The sequence below is a fragment of the Microtus oregoni genome, unplaced genomic scaffold, assembly GCF_018167655.1.
Source record: "Microtus oregoni isolate MIOR12 unplaced genomic scaffold, Mior012 000030F_ref0000283, whole genome shotgun sequence".
NCBI classification, from domain to species: Eukaryota; Metazoa; Chordata; class Mammalia; order Rodentia; family Cricetidae; genus Microtus; species Microtus oregoni.
The window spans coordinates 16938350-16950419 of NW_024543089.1; the positions used below are offsets into that span (position 1 = coordinate 16938350).

General features: G+C 37.8%; 1 protein-coding gene across 5 annotated transcripts in view; it reads right to left on the reverse strand.

The window, feature by feature from the left end:
* Nucleotides 1–12070, reverse strand: part of Robo1 (roundabout guidance receptor 1) — a 1017834-nt gene that overhangs the window by 386716 nt on the left and 619048 nt on the right. The window lies entirely within an intron of this gene.

A 12070-nucleotide genomic window follows, 5' to 3' on the forward strand; every position in this document is an offset into this window, starting at 1 on the left:
GCACCTTTTCCCAAATGGAACCTCCCAAACCAAAGACTTCAAAAATCCTCCAGGTCCCTCTTAACCTCTTCTTTACCGCTTCAGGGGACTGAAATAAACTCCCAAATAACTTCACTTCTCCCCATTCTCATTAAACAAACAAACAAAAAACTGGTTGGATCTTTCAGAAAAGAGGCTTTAAGACAGAGTGAAAGATATAGACTGTATCAGTACGTGGATACTCTATTTTCATTGAATTTGCTGGGGGTCCGTCCCATAGAAAGGCTAAATTCTAGGTTTGAGGGGCTAAGTCCTGGGTACTTCATTGTATTTACAGAAGAGTCTCTTCAATTTGGTACCTTGTACATAGTAGAGTTAATAATTAAAGAAGAGGAACTATTTGGGGGAAGCTACATATAATCTAAAGTTCGCAATGATGGCCTCCTAAATTTCTAGGTAACAGGTATCAGTTAGCTATTATTCCTGTGCCTTACCAACTTTATCTTCCCTTTTGAAAAATGGGGGCTGTAGGGTTACCTCATGATTAGATCAGTTATGGTCAATATAAAACATGCCTGGGATAGTTGACAGACATATTTTTTGTGAATCGTTGTTTCCTCTGAAAGCCCATATAATGTATGCTAAAGGTTCCGTAAAAGTAAGCGGTAGGTGTTGCCACTTACAGATATTGTTTTTATTAATAAGTTACTGTTTTCAAAGTTATGGTATGTATATGACCACGTAAAGTCATGTGGTATATGACTCGAAGTCAAGTACTTGGTTCCTTGGCCTAAGGCGGGTGACGTAGGATAGAGCAGGTGAGGAGGATGTGGGTGTGTGTGTGTGTGTGTGTGTGTGTGTGTGTGTGTGCGAGCTACTGTCCTTTTCTAGTTTTCCCTTAAGTGAGTGCATGCATTAGCTCCCTAAAACATAAGTTTAAAAGAAGGTTGTGTGATCATTTTGGTCATGGGTCCTCTGACCCATGAACTCAGAGCAACTGTCTATGGAAAAAGAACCTGGTTAAGAGTACCCTGCCTTGAGAAGTAAAAAACAACTTAATCCTGAGAAAGCTGACTGAAAATACACTGCGATAAGAATTCTGAGCACAACTAGAATCTTTTCAGCAGTAAAAACAAGAACGTGCACTAAATGCTAAGAGATATACATTGATTTGGTGAAAAGATATTTAGTGGAAAACAGAAAATGAATTTTTTCTCGGACTAAAATGTACTTTTAAGATAAGATAGCTTAGGAATTGGAAATAAATAAGCTTAGCATGATGAAGGAGAGCAGGAGAAAAGAAATCCATAAATCCTAGGGTTATTTAAGTGGATTTTAAATAAAGATTTTTGAAGCTCTATCCAATAAGGGATATTTTATTTTATTTTATTTTCATTTATTTTAGGTGTCCACACACATGCAAGTGTATGTGTGTGTGTGTATGTGTGTGTGCACTCCTGTTCAGTGTGAGAAGGCCTCGTGCACACTAAACAGGCTTTCTGCCATTACACACCCAGTCTGAAGAAGCAGATTCTGTGCAAGAATCCCTATCACATTGTTTCCGAAGTACATCTCCCAGTCTTCACAATTTTACTAAGATCTCTCAACATCCATTTCACCAGCGGGCTGGAGAGGTGGTCCAAACAGAAAGAGTGCAAGACCCTGGTTCTGTTCCAGGCACCATGATGAGCTGACAGCTGTCTGTGATTCCATTTCCAGGGGATCTGATACCCTCTACTGGCCTCCACAGCTTGCTCTGTACATGTGCTAAACATAGACACAAATACACACACACACACACACAATAAATAAATAAACAATTTTTAAGATATATTTCAACACCCACCACATTTCTATTGAATTAGAACTATATCAATACTAGCTCCTGTTTTTCAACTTCAGTATATTATACTATGAAACACCTTTGTTCCAGGCTTAAAGATGAAATTGCCTAGGGAGACAACAGTAAGTATACCCACCACCCAAAGTGTTTTCTAAAACTGTCTTGTCAAGTATATCGGTAAAATTGACATCTAAATTAAGAGTTTGTATGCAGTCAGTATTAGGGCCCCATAACAGGTGCGAGGCCGAGGGCAGGGACACTCTCCTCTCTTCTCTTACACACTCTCCGACTCACTTCCATCCAAACAACTGCTGAGTGGACATCTACTGCAAACAAAGGCTGTTGATTGGGTAAGACGCAAACACAGAAGCCTGTTCTCCAGGCCCAGAGAGCTCTAGCGCTTCCTCTAATGCAAAGAACAAAACCAACTCTACAGAAAGGTCTGCCCCCAAATCTAAAAGCCGAAGAGGCCCTGTGTGAACTGATAGCTCTGAATATTCCTGGAGATGGAATTTCCATAGCAGCTTGTCACCGTTCTCTTTGTTGCTGAACCTCACAGTGCCTGAAATAACGCCCGAAATGCTCTCGGTGTGTTCTATGAACAAAGGCGAGTCCATGTGTCTCATCGACACAGGCATAGGAAACATAATCAAGACAGGCCTCCTGCAGCTTAGGCCTGGACAACAGAACTCTAAGACACTCCAGATTGGAGAGGAGACAAAACCAAGGTAAGAGGGATTCTTTATTTACACCAAAAATTCGATTCTGATCTCTTTGATGAGAATGCTGGTGGGAAATACCATAATGAAATTCATTATATTGTATGCTATATTAAAAATTGAAAGAAAGAAAAGACAGAAAAATCGGACGGAGAAAAGGGAGGAAGAAAGGAAAAGAGTAGCATTCGGAGAGTTTGGAAAGTCAGGATTTCTCAGAGCTTCTTTGAGAAGTTTAAAGTAACTTGAAAATAATGCATTCTAGTAATAGTACCACGATTAGGGACTTTTGACAGGCAAAATGCCAAAGCTACAGGGATCTCTCACTGATTTGATTTTATCTTTCCTGGATTAGGGCATTGGGGTGGGAAGCAGTTGCAGGAATTCAGGAAATAACAAAAGTCCGGAGGATCTCTCCGGGGATCCCAGATAGCACTTATTTTGATCAGGAAGGCAGAATCCTGAGGAAACTACAAACCAGAACATCTGTCTGTCTGTCTGCCTTCCTAGCAAGGCGCCTGAGTATCAAACAGAGCCTGGGATTCAAGCCACAATTTCCAGCAGATCTGGTGAGCAGATCTGGCAAGCTCTACACGGCAAGGCTCTGCTGACTACTCCAATATACCATCCCTCAGGAAACAGCCGCTTATTTAGCAATTTTTACACAAAATTGCTAGATAATCTACAAACTGTTTGGTATCTAAAATACTAATCTAAAAGTGCATATTTGACTGTTTCCCCCAATTTGGAGACATAGTCCCAATCAGCGTAGAACCTCGAGTACTAGTAGTAAAATGGAAAACAATTTACATTTACTTGTATTTTAAAGTATTCAGTCTATTTACTGTCCTGTACTTGTACATCAGACATATTTGAACTGTACCATTTGGAGGCTTCTCTGTCCTTTAGCACAGGGATATCCACCAAACCAGATAGGCACAGGAAGAAAAGACACAGCTCATTCAATTTCATTTACTCTGAATGTTCTTGTTACTGCTAATGAAGGCAACGCAACACTTTCAACAGAACTTTTGAAAGGTGGGAGAGGATGCCATTGAGCCCACGGACATGTCCTCCCCTTGCAAAAGCTTTCTTAGGCCTGCTGAATATGCATACTATAACGCAGTCTAATGTGCTGTGAAATTATAGCCATTGTGGTTGCCTCTGAGCATCTCTGCATGCTGGGTCATGGCAGATATTCTAAAAGTAGGTGCTACTGTTTGGTAGGCTGAGTCTTTACATTCCAGCCACAATGAATCTCATTAAAACTTACACCGTTTGTGTTCACAGATGGTTAGTTTTTAAAGAATATAAAAAAAGGGGACACAGGGAAGTAGTGTTAATTGAGGGAATGGTTTGCGGCACTTTACAAACAATATCTGATCTACTTCTCACCCCGTGAGGTGTTATTACTCTCACAATGTGGAGATGAGGTTAGGGGAGTAGAAGATTAACTCAGAGTTCAATGGCCCAGAAGCCATGGGCTTCTATTTGAACCCAGCTTGTTTTGAACCAAAGCACATAGAAAAGAGAGCCCATGGTAGGATAGGCTTGGGAGACTTTGGAGTTGGACACATTCTGAGTCCCTCAATGCCTTAAATATGCAAATAGGCATTGTGAGAACACTTGGGTCTTGGGTAAACATCACTCAACCCATAGCATGTAGCCATTGCAACACTGTCCCATGCCTGGAAATTAATATTATCCATCTTCCTTTAGACGATGAGGCCATTTGGCAGGAAACTAGCATTAAAACAAGCCATGCAATCATCCTTCCTGGGACAGTGCATCCACTGAAGTAACTGTAATTGTACTTCTGGGCCATTCTTCATAAAGGTCAGAGGAAACCTGTTAAACCTCTAGACACATAAAGTCTTTGTTCAGAACCTTCCAGTGGTTTCCTATCACACATCCAATTAGGAGTATGAGTCCTTCAGGAAGTAAACAAGGCTGATCACAGACATAGGCCTGTGGCCCATTCCTGTCAGTCTGTCTCCGTTGGTGTTGGATGTCCTTCTGTCTATGTGTTGCTTCTATTGGTTAATGAATAAAGAAACTGACTTGGCCTGATAGGGTATAACAGAGCTAGGCGGGAAAAACTAAACTGAATGCTGGGAGATAGGAGGCTAAGTCAGAGAGAAGCCATGGAGTCGCCACTGGAGACAGACATGCTGAAACTTTGCTGGTAGGCCACAACCTCATGGTGATGCTCAGATTAATGGTGATGGGTTAAATTAAGATGTAATAGTTAGCCAATAAGAAGCTAGAGTTAATGGACCAAGCAGTGATGTAAATAATATAGTTTCTGTGTGATTATTTCAGGGATGAGCAGCTGGGAACCAACAAGAGGCCTTTTCACAACACTCCCTTCCCACTTTTACTAGCCTAACTTTGTTTTACTGCCATGGTCTCCATGTTATTGCTAAAATGAGTCAGCCAACCACCTGCACTGGAGGTGTTTCATTGCCCAGTGTGGAATACTCACCTCCATACATCGATACATTTATGCTCTCCTTTATTTTAGGTTTCAGTGGTATGAGGATTTCCCAGATGTCTTTTTTTTAACAGACTCTTTAAACTTCCCATGCCATGTCATCCTCTGCTTTAGCCTCTTTTATTATATTTCAGAGCACTTATCCCCATCTAAGGCACTACATATTCCTTGCTTTGCTCTGTTTTGTTTTGTTAGCTGGCCCTTTCAACATGGGATGACTTTTTTCTCCATTTAGATTCCCAGCATCTAAGACAGTGCCTGGCCCTTAGCAGATGCTCAAATATTTATCAAACACATGCAAGACTGAGATTCTTTCACCATGCCTGTATGGATTGTTTCCAAAAATGCATCTTCAGCAAACTTAATTCTAAACTTGTTCTTCAAGATATATTTTAATAATTTACCTAGTTCAACCTGCCACTCAATGGGTTTCCATGGATTACAACTGAATTTATGGATACAGAAAGACTTGCTTATTTGGATCTGCTTATTTGGAAGCAAAGAATCTAAAACTATTCACCAAACTTAAAGAATGTCATGTTGAGGGGCTGGAGAGGTAGCTCAGCGATTAAGCACACTAACTCCTCTTCCAGAGGACCTGGATTCAATTCCCAGCAACCATATGGTGGCTCACAACCATCTGTCATGAAATCTGGTACCCTCTTCTGGCCTGTAGGTAGGCAGACATACAGGCAGAACACTGTACATATAACAGATATGAAAATCTTAAAAAAGAAAAAAAAGGCATGTAATGTTGAAGCTGGAATTGGTTCTTACAAGTGAACTTTCTTTTAAATGGAAGTTCTGAAACTGAGAGTAACATTCCCTAGGACACATGTCACCTACGCTGGGCAGGTGGTCCTGGCTTCTAAGAGAGCAGGCTGATCAAGCAATGAAGAACAAGTTAGTAAGCAGTACTCCACCATGGCCTCTGCATCAGCTCCTGTCTCCAAGTTTCTGCCCTGTTTAGTTTCTGCCCTGACTTCCTTCCATGATGAAGAGTGATGCGGATTAAGCAAAACAAAACTTTTCTTCCCAGCTTGCTTTTGGCCATAGTGCTTCATCGCAGCAGTAATAACCCTAACTGAGATAAGGGTCAGAAACTCTTGAGCAAACTTCTGCGTGTTCAGAATAGTAAGTCACTAGTTATTTTATCATACGTATAATGAGTTTTGTATAACTCTGACCTTTCACCAGGTATCTAAGGACTAGTTTAGATGGATTGGTTGGTTTGGGTACAAACTGTTCCAAAAAGAAAAGGGACCAACATTTCAGTAGCACTATTGGCCTGTGATAAATTTCTAGGTATTTTCTGTTTCTAAACACATTTAATCCTCCGGCACAAAGCGTTATTGAGTCAGTTCCTCCTATCATTCCCCTTTGTGCTGGAGGAGACAGAGAATGCTCAATTACATGGCTGAGCTCAACTTTGAAGCCTTGTTGTCTGAACTGATAGCCTGGCTTTTACTCTCACACCAGTCTTTGAGACACAAATAAAAGTTATTGATTAAGGGGACATTATTTGTACAGCTCTGGTTGTAGGACAATGCTATCAGTGTAGAAGTTTTGTCTAAAGATGTAGTCTCGTCTTGGGACTCAGTAAGAGAAACTGTCTCTGAAGTACACAAGTCTGTGGTTCTGCTCTATAGGGAAGTTTAATTTTTAACTTCATAATCAAAGTGCTCGAAGTGATTTAATGTTTCCTTTAAACCTAATGAGGTAGCATACAAACATATTGATTGTGTGTGAAGACATCCAAGGAATATTGGAAAACATGAAGATGTATGTGTGTATATGTATATTGCTAACTGAGCCCAGGATTTTGATGTCTTTTGCTTTCAGACTCCAAGATATATCTGGAGCTGAGCAAATACTATTCTAATCATGAGTTAAAATTCTCTACAATCGGGATCATAGTTAGCAGCTGCACAGCTGACTGCCACACTCCATAGTCTTGCAACTTGAACACTATTTTGTTAAGTAATTTACATTATGTGTAATTCCGCAGATGTGTTTTTACAGAACTGTTTCATATTTTTGAGGTTTCATTGCTTCAAAAAATCTTTTCAGGAAATGTTTATAGGATTGGGGCGCATGTGCTGGAGTTTAGGCCTTGTTTCCTGCCTTGGTTATGTTTATTCCCACCTGCTGATTTGTTTATTCTGAATATTTTACCTAGATCCTAACAGTTATTTTAATGACTTCCTTAAGGAAGTTATGTTATGTTAACTAGAAAAAAAAATCTTGAGATGTACTAGAGTTTTCTATTTATAGGTTATTTTCTAGCTTACTCAACAAAATAAAATAGATCTAAATATTTAATGTAACAATAGCTTTGGAAAAGAGGTATATCCAAGTTTATCATAAATAATAGTAAAACAGTGTTAAATAATTCATTAAACTGTAGTATCATGATAACTTGAAAGTTATTTATTTTATACCCTATTAGTATGTTCTCTCCTATGGCTTATGAAAAAAATGACTTCACGTTTAGAAAGCTAAATTGGGGCTTTGGGATTTAATAGCCGCCTGGTGTGATTGAGAACTAGGGTTCTAAATATGGAGGCGCTCATTCTTGTGGATAAATACTGAATCCACAGCCCACAATTGTCACTGAGAAACCAACTGCTGTTGAAAACCCACATGAAATGTCAACCTACTGTCTTAACAACGTGGATAATTATATATTTCCCCTAAAGTTTAATCACCCCCTCTTCAGTATCCTGGCCACATTCCAAGAGAAATCATCTAACTCCATTATTATAACCAAAAGTCTTTGTTGATTTGATCTAATCTCATCTTCTCAATTTCCTATCGTTATATATTGCTGCAAAGCTGCTTTATTTCACCTAGAAGATAGGATTTCACTGGTATAGTACGTATCTTATTACCTTTTTGTATCACTTGTGTATTTTTGAAACGAAGGAGACGTTTGTGGCAGCTAGCAAAGCAACGTCGTCACCAAAAACATTAGACAATATATTTTACCTATAGCGAAATTTCTAAATAGCATTCTATACTTATAATGTTATAATACTTAAACTAAAAGAGAAAGACTACTGTTGCCATGCTCACATTTTAACAAAACTATTGTTAGAAGCACATTCTAGAAGTTGTACGTTTTGTTTTCCAGCAGAAAGTCAGTAGGTCCTAGTGAGTTTTAATTATTTTGCTTCACAACATAAAAATGGTGCACTTTAGAACATTTGGAAAACAAAAGAACAGAAATTTATAATGAGTACTTCACATGCAATCAGGTGTGCAATCAGCACTTTATTGTTTATCCTTATTTTTTATTGTTTCTGTATATAAGGTGCAGTTTTCATCTTACGTTGTGGAAAGATAGACTACAAAATGCTGTGAATAGATTGGAGTCTAAACAGCTGTAGAGTTGTTGCCTAAAATAAACATTGTTCTGACTATTATCACCTATAAAACACAGACATACATTCACAAAGCATGCGTGCAACACTACTATGAAATCAATATCTTCTTTCATATATATGATAATTTTCATGTTCAAAACAGTCTATAACAAATTAATTAAAAATTTGAAATAATTCAATAACATAAATTTGCTAAGTTACGTGCAACTAATCACAATTGCTAGGTGTTTAATTTATTTCACTTGATAGTAAGACACACAAAATCTGATATTGGAAGTCACGTTGCTTTGCCAGTTAAATTGTTAGAGTGAGCATGGTTTTACTTACAGAAACTATATTGATGAAATATGCTCGCCAACATGCAAACAACTTACCAAGTTATCCCAATGTTTGGAGCAAATATTCTAATCACTAATTTAAAATTAAGCCTTGTATATAATATACACGAGTTAAAGATAACAGAGAGCTACAAAGAATTATTAGAATTCTGAGCTGCAAAACGTTTTCTTTTCCCTTAGGATTACCACGTGTTTGTGCAAGGGAAGCCATTTGTTTTCATTACAAGCAATTAATAAAGCCAAACATTTGTATTTCACAAGTATGCTTGAATTTCACAGTTCTTGTTATTTAACACCAGAAAGTAAACTATTATTTTAGGAGGGACAATAAATCATGACATCAGAATTTTTTCTGAACTGATACATTTTGGAGAAACTAAAAATTTAAAAAACAATTCACTTTTCCCTACTACTAGTTTCTTTTTTGTTAGATTGGTATATTGCTCAATACTTGGCCATAGTAATCACTGACAGAAAGTACTATATGACCACACATAAACACAATAGCTGAAGAAAAGTCAGCCTGGAAGCATATGTTCTTGCAGTTTACCCAAATCATGTGACTTTAGCTAACATTCCTTCTTCTTCTTTTTTTTTTTTTTCTAAATCCAACATATGGCTTGCCATACAATAGAAATTAGAAAGACTTTGGTATCTTCCCTTTTTTGTTGAACTATGAGCCGTATACTTGGAGAAATTAAAAAAAAAAAAGTTTTTAATCCCCACATTCCATACTTTCGTGGCTGAAGAATAATGCTGTCGATTCTTGGGGTGAATCATTTTCCCACTTTTAAAAGATCAAATCTTTGTCTGGAAAACCCATCTGTTTTAAATATTGGTGGGCTCTTGTCAGTTCTGCTTAACTCCGACTGAAATGTAAAGAACACCGAGCAAAATCTAATCAGCCAGATTATCCACTACACTAACATTTTATAACTTGCTCCACTTACTGTTTCCAAACCATTAGATTCTTTAAAAGGCATTAATGAATGGAAAGCTTTTTGACATATGGGCCTCGCTTGCAGCATCATTTAAATGTGCTTTTCAGGTGGAAGCCAGGTGAATAAAGAAGGACAGAGAACAGTAGCCTTGTGACACAGTCTTTCCTCATTAACCATTCATTCTCTCACTCTTCAGATCAAAACCCCAGCCAAGCCCCTCCAGATCTGCCTTTTCCAGCCTGCGCCAGCAGGCCAGGTTTCTGTTTGATATGCCTCAAGAACAACTTGGACCTCCACAGAACTAATCACAAATAAATCCCGTCAAAAGATGCCTTTTAATCTTGTCTTTTATGTATGTCTTGTAAATACCACTGTAGTAATGAGAGAGTTCCAAATAGTTTTTCCAAAGTGATCATAAACGCAACTTAGAATTCTACGTAGCTAACAAGGTTGGGGGGTGGTGGAATGAAGCCATAGACTAAAAGAAAGAAATTAAGAAGAAAGTCTACATGAAGAATTCTCATGCCTAGCCATTTCTTGTTTCTAGAGAAACTCTAACTTTGCACCTCCTTCTTGCATATGAGTTTACTCTATTTCATTATCCTTCCTTGTAAGAGAGTCCACACCTACCAGCACCCCACTTGTCTTCTGCCTTATCTAGACATGTTTCTGATAGGCACAACTGAGAGACACGGAGTCTGCCTATGGTGCTTAGTGTAAAGACATGAACCACTGTTAAGCATCTTGTATTGTGCAAGACAGCTCCCACCCACCTAAAAGAACCATCACCCTCGATGTCAATAAGTGTTCAGATTGAGAAACTCTGCTCCTGCCTAACATCTGTTTGAACACTGTTTTCTTCTTCATGAAGATTAATCATTTCGTAGTTGATATCCATCTCAGGAATGAGTCACAGTTAGATTCTGCAGTTATTTGTGCCCACTGTACTGGAGAGTACTGTAAATAATATACATGATTTGCACCAAATTATCAAAAGCTAATGTATCTTAAAAATGAAATTTTAATTATGTTTTTTCTAATGAATTATGATATAACACTTTCCAAAAGAGGCCTTTCTTCTTATAAGCATTTATTATTATGTATTCATGGACTTATAAAAGTAACTAACATTGCATATCAAAGGAAGACCAGAAGCACAGCTGAGTTAGTGTGGATTTAATTGATCTGAATATTTTTGTTGTTGTTTTCTTCTACGTACTATTCCACTCACTTGATAGAAAGGAGTCTAAAAAAATTGTTCTTGTGTGGATGATGATTTGAAAGTGTGTGTGTGTGTGTGTGTGTGTGTGTGTGTGTGAGAGAGAGAGAGAGAGAGAGAGAGAGAGAGAGAGAGAGAGAGCAGGAAATGTATTATGGAGACCGTGCCTTTGCAACTTGTCTTCTAGCTAATTACAGGATAAAGGAATATCTTAGGTAACTTAAACTTGAAGTAGTGAGAGTGTTTACTTAAACATTACTCTTTGAAGAAAAGACAGGATTGGGCACATATGTAAAATAAGGATGAGGTACAATGCCTGTTTCTAAGACATGAACACTAATAAGAACAGAAAAATGCCCATTGGATTCCTATCTAGCTAGCTGAACAAGACACTTAGTATCTCTAAGACTTGTTCTTTTTACATGAAGTGAATAGAATACTAGGTCTTACCCTGTCGGTGTCTCACAAAAGATAAAACAGACAATTCATACATATAAACATCTACAATAGGGCTTGAAATAGCAAAAACTATAGTTAAACATTAATTATTATTACTGTGAGTTTCTTGTAAAAAGACCTTTATTCTGAAAATAATAAGATTTTGTTTATAGTTAACAGTAGAAGACTGAAACTTTTCTAATCAGTTATGGAAATTGCATAAGAGCTACTGCTTGCAATATTGTCTAGAAAACTGTAAATATAATTTAAATGATATCTACATATAATGCCTTGTAAAATAAACTTATCTTTTTTCCTTTTATAAGGACACATGCAATTACATTACTATAAGTTTTAGAACACAGCATTCTTAACTAATAGATTGTTGTAAACTTGAGGTTACATTGGATTCATTTCTTTTTCTCTTCCAGACAGTCTTGTGTGCCCAGACTGGCCTGGTTATAGAGCCAGTGGTAACTTTGAACTCTTGGGTGATCTGATTTTGAAAGCCATGAGTGTAGACTCCAGCTAAAGTGGCAATGACATTCTACGGGTGCTGAGATAGTGTTCTCACAATATTGTCAAAGTCAATTCCCTCTGAAACATAAGGACAAGTAAATATGTTTCTGATTTAAATATGATACGTAATTATATTTTTCAGCTTTTAAACAGGAAGATAGTCCCTGATTAACATCTACAGTCAAAACAATGCTCAT